The sequence below is a fragment of the Camponotus vicinus genome, unplaced genomic scaffold (assembly GCF_025532165.1).
Source record: "Camponotus vicinus isolate PSW18456_S1 unplaced genomic scaffold, iyCamVici1.0 SCAF_8, whole genome shotgun sequence".
NCBI classification, from domain to species: Eukaryota; Metazoa; Arthropoda; class Insecta; order Hymenoptera; family Formicidae; genus Camponotus; species Camponotus vicinus.
The window spans coordinates 3,326,396-3,339,243 of record NW_028141980.1 but is presented as its reverse complement, the minus strand read 5'-3'; the positions used below and the strand labels follow the sequence as shown (position 1 = coordinate 3,339,243).

The following is a 12,848-nucleotide window of genomic DNA, read 5'->3' as shown; positions in this document are numbered from 1 at the left end:
TTCGATGGATCGTACGACTCCATGTACTTGTTATTAGCGCGAACGTATCTGTTGGAACACTGACTCAGACCACCGCGTACACCGCGTTCGATAAACATAACCATGTCGATGTCGGTAAGCAATTCGAACGTAATCTTGATATGCTTCAACATGGCATCCCACGTGTATCCGGGGAGAGTATAGTAATACGCGGGGTCGAGTCCGTAACTTTTGGTGCAACTATCGCGAAAGTTTTCAAAAATATCGGCTAATAACAAGACATCGATTTTCAGGTACAAATCGCTATATTCGCCTAACGTCCGAATGGAGAATCGCGTCCAGATATTCTCGGCGCGCGCGTAATCGCTCTCGGATATAGTTTCGCCGGTCAAGGAACTGTAAAATGATTCGCGCGGTGGTAAACACATATCTTGCAACCTATCTACAGAGTCGACGTATTCGTACGAAAAGACGCCTTTCCGTGTTAATAAACTGAAATTTTCTGCAGATAAATTTTGAAATTGTGAATGTAAAATTTTGAGTTTATCTTTCTTTAAAAAAGATGCCAATTTGTCGAGACTTGTCGCGAGAAATTTATACGAATCGATAAAACTTAATTTTATATATTATAATTTTTCCAATTGCCTTGTGCGAGTTTAACAGTTTTTGTAAACGATATATACTTTTCTTTAGTTATTGGAAGTAATTCGATTTCTCCTTCGAACGCCGTAGCTATATCCTTGATAATGAAATGTGCGTCATAACCTGATAAATTATGAAAGACTATCGGAATATATAATGATTCTTTGTAATTTAGATTGCAATTTGAGTGCGCGGAACCCCTATATCGCCTGGTCGAATGACAATGATCGCGTACGCGTGTATCGTCTTCTTGCGTAAACGGTTTTTCGCATATATGGCAATGCGTTGCGCTGTGAAATTTTTCCCACTCGTCCGATGTTAAATTTACCATGGGGACATTTGTAGTCATTAAAATAGTCTTTACACATAACGCTAAATTTCTAAGTTCTTCGGCGAACCACGAAACGCAATCGGCGCTACGGCGAGAATTATAAACGGATAACGAGTCGTCGTACGAACAATGCACATAATACGCTATACTAAATACCCGATGGTGCTGGTACGCGTTCTTTTCTTCCTCCTCCATCTTGGTCAAAACGCATTCCAAGTCGGCATAGACCACAAATGGAAGCCGCTCTTTCCTGTTGTAGTTGTTGAACGATATCCGCTTGTCCTTATCGCTCGGCAACCGGATAGCACAATCGTTTATCTCCCCGCAGTCTACCGTATGTAACTGCAATTTGTCTTCTGAACTGAAATAGTGCAAGCATCTGTAAAAGAAAAATTTTATCATAAGATTTTTTATTTTATATAAATTATTTGATATAATTATTTTATATTAAATATATTTACATACCGATCGCAGATATATTTTCTATGATCTTTTTTGTTCAGTTGCGAGCTCACGAGCCGGGATAAATTTTTGATCCAAGCGAAATGCCCGACGTTGTTACCGTCTTCCACGTACAACAAGTTGACGTGCTTATCTCGCTTCTGCTTCGAAAGACGTATCGGGACAATGCTGTTCTCTTTCTCGATGTACACGTTGATCAAGATATTGTTTGCAAGTTCAAATTTTTTAATTTGATTCACAGTCACTGGAAACTCAATGTCCCGGAGATTCAGCACTGCGTAATGCGGATACGATGATTCCCGTTCCCCCTTTTTTTCGGCGGGATATAGAGCGGCGACCACTGCCCACGCGAAACACGCATTGTCTTTAGATTGCACGTTAATCACTGCTCTCTTCGTCGTAATCTCTCATGACAATTTAATGTGACATCCCGCGCGCATAGGATTATATTTATTTATATTTACAGTCAAATTCAATATTCGCGACAATGCCCAGCCACTATCGCGTTCTTGAAATTCTTCCAGCGATGCTAGGGTGGGCTCGATAACGCGGCGCTCGTACCACTCGTGTAAATCGGATGTGCGAAAGAGTTCACAGTTTCTCGTATTGATACTTTTATTTGCACGCTTATTACCCGACACAAATTCACCATTGAATATAGTGTTCACTTTTACACTGTTGTGTCTTTTTATAACGTCTTGCACTTGCTCGAGCACGATGTCTTTGGCATCCTCGAAAAATTGACGAGGTTCGATATGGTTTGAGTTAATCACAGCACCGGTCAGAATACGGCTATCGAACGCGGTATCGATCTCTCGCCAAACGAGTCTTTCCACGTTATTGTCGCCGCTGTAATCACCACCACTGGGTATAAACCGTCTTTGCAATCGAGTCTTTGCACCTTCGAGTCGCGCGATTTTAGCCACCAGAGATTGACTACTTCCGATCGAGAATCGCGGACGCTTGACACGACTGCGTTCTTCAAGCTGTTTGATAAATTCCTCGCAACGCTGCAGCCATGTAAAATACTCGCCCAAGGTGGCAATTTGGCGGGACTACTCCACCAGGTCGCGTTCAGTCTGCTCGATGTTTTCCATTTTTGCTGTCCTTTTCACACTTTTATTACACACGTCACAATTTTCTACGGAGCACTTGCACGTGTCGATGCGCGTTCAAATCACGTACTATGATTTGATGCGCTTCAATCCTCCTTATATATTTCGTCTAATCCTTTCTTATCTTTGTATTTAATACATAAGTATGGTGTATCAATCATTTATTTACATCTCAGAAAGAATTCGCGCGTATCACCTTCGCTTATATGAACGGAGGAAGCAAGGGCACAAAGCAGCCGAACATCGGCGCTGATACGTTGCATTCCTTCCGAGAAAAAATATGGAAGATGATTCTGGGGGCGCTATTTGTTTATATTATTTATAAATTCACGCGACAAGTAATTCAATGCGAGATAAGAATACGTCGAATGGAAGAAACATCTAGAATTACTTATATTGGGGGTGAGGGGGTGTACCGCGAGAGCGCAAAGCAGCCGAACATCGGCGCTGATACGTTGCATTCCTTCCGAGAAAAAAAATATGGAAGATGATTCTGGGGGCGCTATTTGTTTATATTGTTTATAAATTCGCGCGACAAGTAATTCAATGCGAGATAAGGATACGTCGAATGGAAAAAAAATCTAGAATTATATTGGGGGTGAGGCAGAGCTGCCAGATCCGGGACGCAAACAACATGCAACCCGTAGTGGAGGGGGTAACAGACATGTGAGCGTAAGCGTACGTGTGAGCTCGGCGCTTCGGCTAGCTTCGGGTAGTAGAAGAAGACAGAATACAGTTTTCTGTCTCCTTCCTACCAAGCTGACAACGAAGGCGACGGCGACGGGCGACGCTGCTTACTTCTCGATATCTCGATATGACCCACAGCGTTGAATGTTTGACTCTTACAGCTTTTTATATTATATATTTTTTCATATAAAAAATCAAACTATGTAATATTTATAAACGAACACACACACACACACACACACACACACACACACACACACAATATATATATATATATATATAAACGAATTGTGAGAATACATGTTGAGCACGTTTGTCGAAAATGGTTTTGCTTTTATGATAAATTTCATGCTAAAATTTGTATTGTAATAATTCATTTAAAAAAAAAATAATTATTTATTTCTAATTCAATTTATTTTTTAATTTGTTATTATCAAATAAAATATAAAATAATATTATTTATTCAATTTAAAAACGAAAAATTATTTAAAAAATAAAAAATAATAAATTTTTAAATCAATTATTTATCACTTTACACAATTATATTTTATTGTACACAATACAAATTTTAACATGAAATTTCTGATAAAAGTAAAACCCTTTTCGACAAACGTGCTCAATAACGCGTTCACAATTCGTTTATATATATATATATATATATATATATATATATATATATATATATATATATATGTATACGTATGTATATATCGTTTTTAAATATTATATAGTTTGATTTTTTGTACGTAAAAATATATAATATAAAGAGCTGTAAGAAACAAACACTCAACGCTGTGGCTCATATCGAGATATCGAGAAGTAAGCAGCGTCGCCCGTCGCCTTCATTGCCCGCTCGATAGAAAGGAGACAGAAGATAGTATTTTCTCGTCTTTTACTCTCTTACTCTTTTACTTAATATATAATTAATCTGAATTAATATATAATTATAATTATACATTAAACTTTTTTTCTATACGTATATATTTATACACACAAACGATATACAAATGTATACTACACATACGTTTACGGCAATTTTTAAATTATAAAATAATGAGTGGTGATTTTCCACACCACCCATGGGGTATCACCAGTGGCGCGTTAGGTTTTTATATGTGGACCTTCGCCTGGAGCCCTATTATACCACGTTATATTGTATTGTTTCGTCATTTACAAGTGTGTCTGTTATACAGACAAAACTTTTATATACCTATGATATACCTACCTTTGATACACTTTTATATACCTATGATATACCTACCTTTGATACACTTTTTACAAGTATGTTGTCTGTTATACAGACAAGATGTTTTTCACATACTTACGTTTTACAAATATGTTGTCTGTTATACAGACAAGATGTTTTTCACATACTTACGTTTTACAGATATGTTGTCTGTTATACAGACAAGATGTTTTTCACATATTTACGTTTCACAAATATGTTGTCTGTTATACAGACAAGATGTTTTTCACATACTTACGTTTTACAGATATGTTGTCTGTTATACAGACAAGATGTTTTTCACATACTTATGTTTTACAAATATGTTGTCTGTTACACAGACAGAATTTATTATTTATGACATGAAGAACCAGCTATATCAGTAGTCTCTGCAGCATGTAATCTTAAAATACTTTTATCTTTCTTAGCAGCGGGAGCATATAATTTGTCCGCTGACATAAGTGACAAATGTTTTTCGTCAATTTTCATTTTCATAGCTGTTTCTCCTCTCGTTTTTAATGCAGATTTAAATACACAAATTGCATTAACAGTAGCCGACGAAAAACTGTTACGTTTTTTCGTTTTTAAATTATTTAAAAGAGAAAACATCCTCTCCGGATCGGCATTTGAATTTGGAAGCGATCTAATAGTATTTATAACATTTGTTAAATTGGGATATTTAACAAGATTATTGTATTGACTTTGTAAAATTTCTTTCCACATGCTGTCGAAATTTAATTTAGAAAAACTTTGTTTTTCTTCCATTGTAAAATCTAATGGTAGGGCAATCCATTCTTTTTTTAAACCATCTTCGTCAAAACCGCCGATAGTTTTAGCTATAAAAGAAATATCATTGAATGATATTTCTCTATTATTATCAAATAAACTTATATATGGCCGAAAAATTTGTAATTTTGATAAAAATATGTTATTTATAGGTAATCTTTTACGAATTTCTTCCGCAGCAGTCACATAAAATGTTAAACAATTCTCTCGAACAATTCTAACTATGTTTATGTGACCTTTCAGCGTTAATTCATTTAAATATTCTTCACATTCTGATCCAAAAATAATTTCATTTATAGCTTTTTGATTTTCTTTCAGTGAGAATATAATATTTGTAGAAAATGGTTTTAAATATTCTTCTTTTAAAAAATTTCTACAGATTTGAAAAAGAAAATTTACAGATTTTGCATGTAATAAATGAATCCTCGTTTCTAATGCTTGAAAGAATGCATTAAATGCATTAAAGAAATTTAAAACATATTTAAAAACAGAAAATAAGCTTTCATCTCTACGTTGCCCATCATAGACAGTAGATATTCTCCAGAATTTGTTTTTTCGCTCACAACCATTTCAGTAAGAAAGTATTTAATTGTATCCCAAGATTCAAGAAGCCTTTCGATACATAAATAACGCGAAAGCCAGCGTGTATCACATAATTTCAATATTTTGCGATTTGTTTCTTGGAAACATTCACAAAATTCAAGAAAAATAGCCGAACGTTTTGGACTGCTATTGAGATAAGTAGCAATTTTTTTTAGAAATTCCTCGCAATATGCAGGTATTTTAGAACAAGCAGCATGCGCTGCTAATGCGGAGGAATGACATGGGCATGAAAATGTTAATAAATGTGGACATGTTTCTTCCAATTTTTTTTTAAACGATAAATGTTTTCTGTAATAACAGATGCATTATCGCATGATAAGGCTACAATATTTAAAAAAGGTATCTGTAATTTCCACATTTCACATTTAAATGCCTGAAACAACTTTTCTGCGCTTGAATCTTTAGCATCAATGTCGATTAATTTAACTAATTGTGAGCGAATATCTAATGTCTCTGGATCAACGTATCGAACAAGAAATGTCATCCATTTATTATTTGTCATATCAGATGTTTCATCAATAAAAATTGTAAATTTTGTATGTTGAAGCTTATTGACGACACGATCTGTTTCAACTGGACATAGAACATTTGTAATAATGTTTTTACATTTCGTCCTGCCCATGCTCATGTTTTCTAATACATTAGGATCTTTTCCTATGTTTTGAAAGAAGCTAAGGATTTCTTTTGCAGTTTGATGCGAAATATTTTTATCAGCGATTAATGCCGCATACCGAATTTCTGCTGATTTTTTTCGCTCATCAAACGACAAAACTGAATCATTTATTATATTTATATTTTCCTTCGTATTCTTTTTTTTTGTTTCATGTTTTTTTAGATATTTCTATATGTGCTTTGGATTCTGCGTGACGATAAAGGACCCCGCGGAATCCTTATGGAAAATGGCTTTCGGTCAAATGTTTCGAAACTTTGCAAAAAGATAGTTCTCAACATGTAGATTAAAAGTGTCCATGGGCATGAAGCTCTAAAAATTCGAGATTTTCAACTACAGCCATCCAAAGCGGTAGATTTTTGAATTTCTGCAGCATATTCCGAAGTTCGGCAACGGTAGCTTATCTTAGTTGGGTGAGGTTTTATAAAAAAGTAGTAAATACAAAAGTTTTGTAGAAACAAAAAAAGCAAAAGAAAAGCAAAAAAAAGAAACAAAAAAAGTAACCCTGCCATTGACAGTTCCAAGCCTGTATTTAAAAAGAGGAGGATAAAATAACAAATACATGTATATATTTTCAATCTGTCACACACACACACACACAATTAAGGCAGTCTACTTAGCACAAAAAATCATAAATAAGATGGTCTTGATAATTCTCATGCTTCCTACATGCCTGTTTCTTAAACTTTGAGGACTTATAACTTTCACTTTCCCCAACGTAAAAAGCTTTTCATAGGGTGTTTTGGAAAGCTCTCGACCGCAACTATACAAATATGCAATCAAAAAAGTGCGAAGCTCTGGCCCAAAAATCAACCTTATTGGTTCAAACTCCTTCAAAAATCTACCACTTTGGATGGCTGTAGCTGAAAATCTCGAATTTTTAGAGCTTCATGCCCATGGACACTTTTAATCTACATGTTGAGAACTATCTTTTTGCAAAGTTTCGAAACATTTGACCGAAAGCCATTTTCCATAAGGATTCCGCGGGGTCCTTTGCGATAAACCACCAACCATAGATTTATCACAAAATGAACAAAAAAATGAATTTTCATCGTGTGACACTTTGCGTAACCATGGCTTAAATAATTCGACATCAAACCATTGTTCTTTAAATTTCTTCTTTAAATTTATGTTAATTGTTGCGGATATTTTTTTATTTGAATTTTTATTATCAATATTTAATAAAGACGGAGTATTTTCTTTAATATTATTTTTATGACACGCAGAATCCGCATGTCTTAAAACATGTGTATTGCATGAAATATTTTTATTGCATATAATGCAATGATATAAGCTCAAAAGATACTGTGCGTATCTGTTTAATTCGATCGTCATTGAGCCAAGCGTTTGAAAAGCTTCGCTTAAGTTTTTTTCTTGACAAATCACACATTTTTATGAAACAAAAAATAGACACAAATAAAGAATCAAAGAAGAGTGGATCAAAGAAGGTAAAGACGAAAAAAGATAAAGATATATAGATATTTTAAATAATCAGAACTCACAATCGGGATTGTGACAGTTTCTTGAACACCAAGATTTCACAAATCACGTATAAAAAAATACGTTTACTTGCGTGTACAAGGCGACAAGATTATCTGATGAAAACGCCCCGAAATAAATGAACGGCATAAAACAAATGAAACGGCATGAAACAAATAAATGCCGCAGTGTCAGTTCACGTTCACGATGACAGGTCGAAGCAGATCGAAGAGCAACATGTCTCGTAAGTAAATCATTTATTTATAGACAAATATTAAAAAACTTTAATCCTTAATTATTCTGTTATCATTTTTCCTTTATTAATAATTTTATAGAAGATATAAATGCGGAGATGGATGCGCTGGTGCTGCAAGAACGGCCAAATATGCAGCAGCTGATGCAACAATTGTTGCATCAAAATCAATTATTACATCAACAGCTGCAAACATATATGGAGCAGCAGCAGCAGCAGCAGCAGCAACAGCAGCAAGAACACTCACAGGAACAGCCACAGCAGGAGCAAAATAGTATATTATTTTTTATATTAAATTTTATTTTATCAAATTATATATATGTATTATTATAATTTATTTATTATTTGTTTTATTTTTTAGAAAACAAACAAAAAAAAAAGAGGAGGCGGACGGTCCCGTGCCCGCTGGTACCAAAAAAATAGGGGCGGATGGGGCAGAGGCAGAGGGGGCGGCCGAGGCCGAAGCGGAGGCGGCCGAGGTCGAGGCGGCCGAGATCGAGGCAGAGACGGCCGAGGGAACACAGTAATAAAAAATTATTACTTTTATTAATATTACTATTATTATAATTATTAATTCTTACTATTATTACTATATTAATTATTCCTATTATTATAATTATTCTTTCAAATATTTTAAAAAATAAATTGTACAAAAAATAATAATAATTTAAGAAATATTTATTTATCCCATTTTCTTCCTTTATCCTTTTTTCTTCCTAGATATTTTTTCTTCCTATCTAATACAATATAACGTGGTATAATAGGGCTCCAGGCGAAGGTCCACATATAAAATCCTAACGCGCCACTGGTGATACCCCATGGGTGGTGTGGAAAATCACCACTCATTATTTTATAATTTAAAAATTGCCGTAAACGTATGTGTAGTATACATTTGTATATCGTTTGTGTGTATAAATATATACGTATAGAAAAAAAGTTTAATGTATAATTATAATTATATATTAATTCAGATTAATTATATATTAAGTAAAAGAGTAAGAGAGTAAAAGACGAGAAAATACTATCTTCTGTCTCCTTTCTATCGAGCGGGCAATGAAGGCGACGGGCGACGCTGCTTACTTCTCGATATCTCGATATGAGCCACAGCGTTGAGTGTTTGTTTCTTACAGCTCTTTATATTATATATTTTTACGTACAAAAAATCAAACTATATAATATTTAAAAACGATATATACATACGTATACATATATATATATATACAGGGTGAGCCATTTTAATTAACGCACGCAAGTATTTCGGAAACAAAGCATTTTAGAGAAAAATATTTCAGACAAAAGTTGTTTGGTTTCGAGGGGGCCATAAGATGGTATTATTGGTTTGACCTTGAAGAGTTATTTGAAGGTCACATGAAGGTCACCTTCAATTTCTTAAATGGAACCTACTATTTGTCATTGCATATTCTTGTAGCTTATCTCGATAGCTTTCCAAAACACTATAATTAAGTACCTTTTCGTTAAGTACTTTTTGAGTTACGAGGCTTGAAATAATTTCTTAATTTTACATAAACCGTAAAATATCTTGTAAAATATTCATTTTTCGATTATCTTACCTTAATACTTTTGCGTACAAAATAATGAGAGGAATCAACTGGTGTAAAAAAAACACATAGTTGTTTTGAAGAAAAAATATGTAATTTGCAATTAACAATTCCATATTTTTTCTTAAAAACAACTATGTGTTTTCTTTACACCAATTGATTCCTCTCATTATTTTGTACATAAAAGTATTAAGGTAAGATAATCGAAAAATGAATATTTTACAAGATATTTTACGGTTTATGTAAAATTAAGAAATTATTTCAAGCCTCATAACTCAAAAAGTACTTAACAAAAAAGTACTTAATTATAGTGTTTTGGAAAGCTCTCGAGATAAGCTACAAGAATATGCAATGACAAATAGTAGGTTCCATTTAAGAAATTGAAGGTGACCTTCATGTGACCTTCAAATAACTCTTCAAGGTCAAACCAATGATACCATCTTATGGCCCCCTCGAAACCAAACAACTTTTGTCTGAAACATTTTTCTCTAAAATGCTTTGTTTCCGAAATAATTGCGTGCGTTAATTAAAATGGCTCACCCTGTATATATATGTATACGTATGTATATATCGTTTTTAAATATTATATAGTTTGATTTTTTGTACGTAAAAATATATAGGGGTTCGCCATCAAAATCCGGACAAATTTAAATTTGAATTTCCCGCCTTATTGAACTTTGGCAGTGGGTTGTTATTGTTGTTCCGCCAGTTCAATTGTTTATAATAAACGTACGTAATCTCAAAATGTCCGAACAAATAAGATCGAGTGCGGAATATAACCGAAGAGCGGCGATAATAGAAGGCCTTCGCGCTGGACGTTCTCAGACCGAGATTATTCGGTTTCTCGGTTACCCAAGATCAACCGTGTATGATGTTGCGGCTAAATTTTTTGCTTCGGAGAAGTCCACAGAAGGTTCTGCAAACCCGATGAGGAAAAGGCACTCGAAAGAAAAATCTGTAAGAACCCCAGAAATCATCGCAAAGGCTCAACAGCTCATTTTAGAGGACCCTGGGCAGTCTCTGACAAAAGTAGCTAAAAGTTTGGATGTGAGTGACACTACAATGCGTCGAATTGCTGAAGAGGATCTACGCTATAAATCCTACGTAATAAAAGTTCGTCAAATGCTCTCCGAGGCTGCTAAGATGAAGAGAGTTGCTCGCTGTCACTTGCTTCTAAGTTCGCTGAAAAACGAAGCTGCGGGGCGCATAAAGTTCTTTTCGGACGAGAAAATTTTTTCTGTCGATGCCAAGGTGAACCGAAGGAACGATCGTTGGCTCGCCCACGACCCTGATGAAGTTCCCGTAATAGCTAGGACGAAATTCCCGGCCTCTGTTCACGTCCTAAGCGTCGTCTCCAATGAAGGTCACATTATGCCGCCACATTTCTTTCAAAAACACGAGACTGTTACAAAAGAGGTTTATTTACATGTTCTGACGAATATTGTGAAGCCATGGCTGGATACTGTGACCGCCGGAAGACCGTACATCTTTCAGCAGGATGGCGCGCCTGCGCACACGAGTCACTTAGTTCAAAACTGGCTGTCGGATAACGTTGACATGTTTTGGTCTAAGGAATTCTGGCCTCCGAACAGTCCAGATTTGAATCCTTTGGACTATTTCGTGTGGAGCGTCATTGAACGAGTGACCAACAAGTCGAGACATCCCAACGTGACATCTCTCCAGGCGGCTATTGAGGCAGCGTTCGCAAATATGGACAAGGGCGCATTGCAGAGAGCGTGCCAGCGCTTTAGGCCAAGAATCGAAGCAGTTATCGAAGCAAAAGGAGGTTATATAGAATAATTTTATCGTAAAAGGATGTCACTATTAATGTGCAAAAGGTTTTTCTGTAATTCTTACATTTTGATAAATAAAATTTTATTTAAAGAAATTATTCGTTTTGTCCGGATTTTGGTGGCGGACCCTGTATATATATATATATATATATATATAAACGAATTGTGAACGCGTTATTGAGCACGTTTGTCGAAAAGGGTTTTACTTTTATCAGAAATTTCATGTTAAAATTTGTATTGTGTACAATAAAATATAATTGTGTAAAGTGATAAATAATTGATTTAAAAATTTATTATTTTTTGTATTACAATAATTTTATAATTTTTGACTGGTACCGTAAAGATACCTTTTCCGGTAGATACCTACACTTCTTATCTCAACATCCTCTTTGCCAAAAAAGAGGCACAGTAATTGGTTTAATAGACAAGGTTTTCCGCTTGTCTCCCTGTTTTCCATTATAAGAATATTAAATTGGCTATCAACATCCTTTTAAGCAATGGATACCCTTTAAATTTTATTTTCCACACATGTGTTGACCGCCTTAAGAAACACCTTTTCAAACCAAATTCCTTAGTGAATAATACCCAGGTCATAAACACAAATGATCACATTACTTATTTCACGATACCATACGTTCCTTCAATCTCCGGGCGTTTTAAACATATCGTTAAGGATTTGGATGTTCGACTCTCATATTACAGTATCAATAAAATGAAAAACTTCATCAGGGCTCATAAGGATCCTCTTCCTACTTCCAATTCTTTGAACGTCATATACAAATTGAACTGCATGGATTGCGATGCGTCCTACGTTGGACAAACTTGCAGACAGCTGCATACCAGAATCAACGAACATCGCAGCCACATTAGACATAACACTAATTCTCAATCAGTCATCACGAATCACAGGGTTGGTTTTGATCATATTTTTGATTGGGATGGCGTTCAGGTTTCGGATCGAGAACCATATTTGAGTAAAAGATTGATCTCCGAAATGCTATATATCAAGAGGAAAAAAATGGTCTCAATTTGCAAACGGATACTGAACGTTTACCAGAAATTTATTTAAATATTGTCAACAACTTGCCAAAAATTTAACACAGTTTCTATCATAACAAATAGGTCTGCGACTTTGAGTATGTGTACATTTATACATTATTTGACTCTCTTTACCGTTTATATATAAGTCACATTTATCCGTTAAATGTGACTTATATATAAGACAATGTGACTTATATATAAGACATATCGACAAAGAGTCGAT

General features: G+C 34.9%; 1 protein-coding gene and 1 long non-coding RNA gene across 4 annotated transcripts in view; both read left to right on the top strand.

The window, feature by feature from the left end:
• LOC145975617 (2-oxoadipate dehydrogenase complex component E1) overlaps nucleotides 1-12,848 on the top strand; it is a 330,754-nt gene that overhangs the window by 35,406 nt on the left and 282,500 nt on the right. The gene's annotated exons all lie outside the window — the stretch shown is intronic.
• Nucleotides 5,670-9,004, top strand: LOC145975621 (uncharacterized). The gene is made up of 2 exons (XR_014440022.1): nucleotides 5,670-8,506; nucleotides 8,594-9,004. It is a non-coding gene; the product is annotated as an uncharacterized LOC145975621 (long non-coding RNA).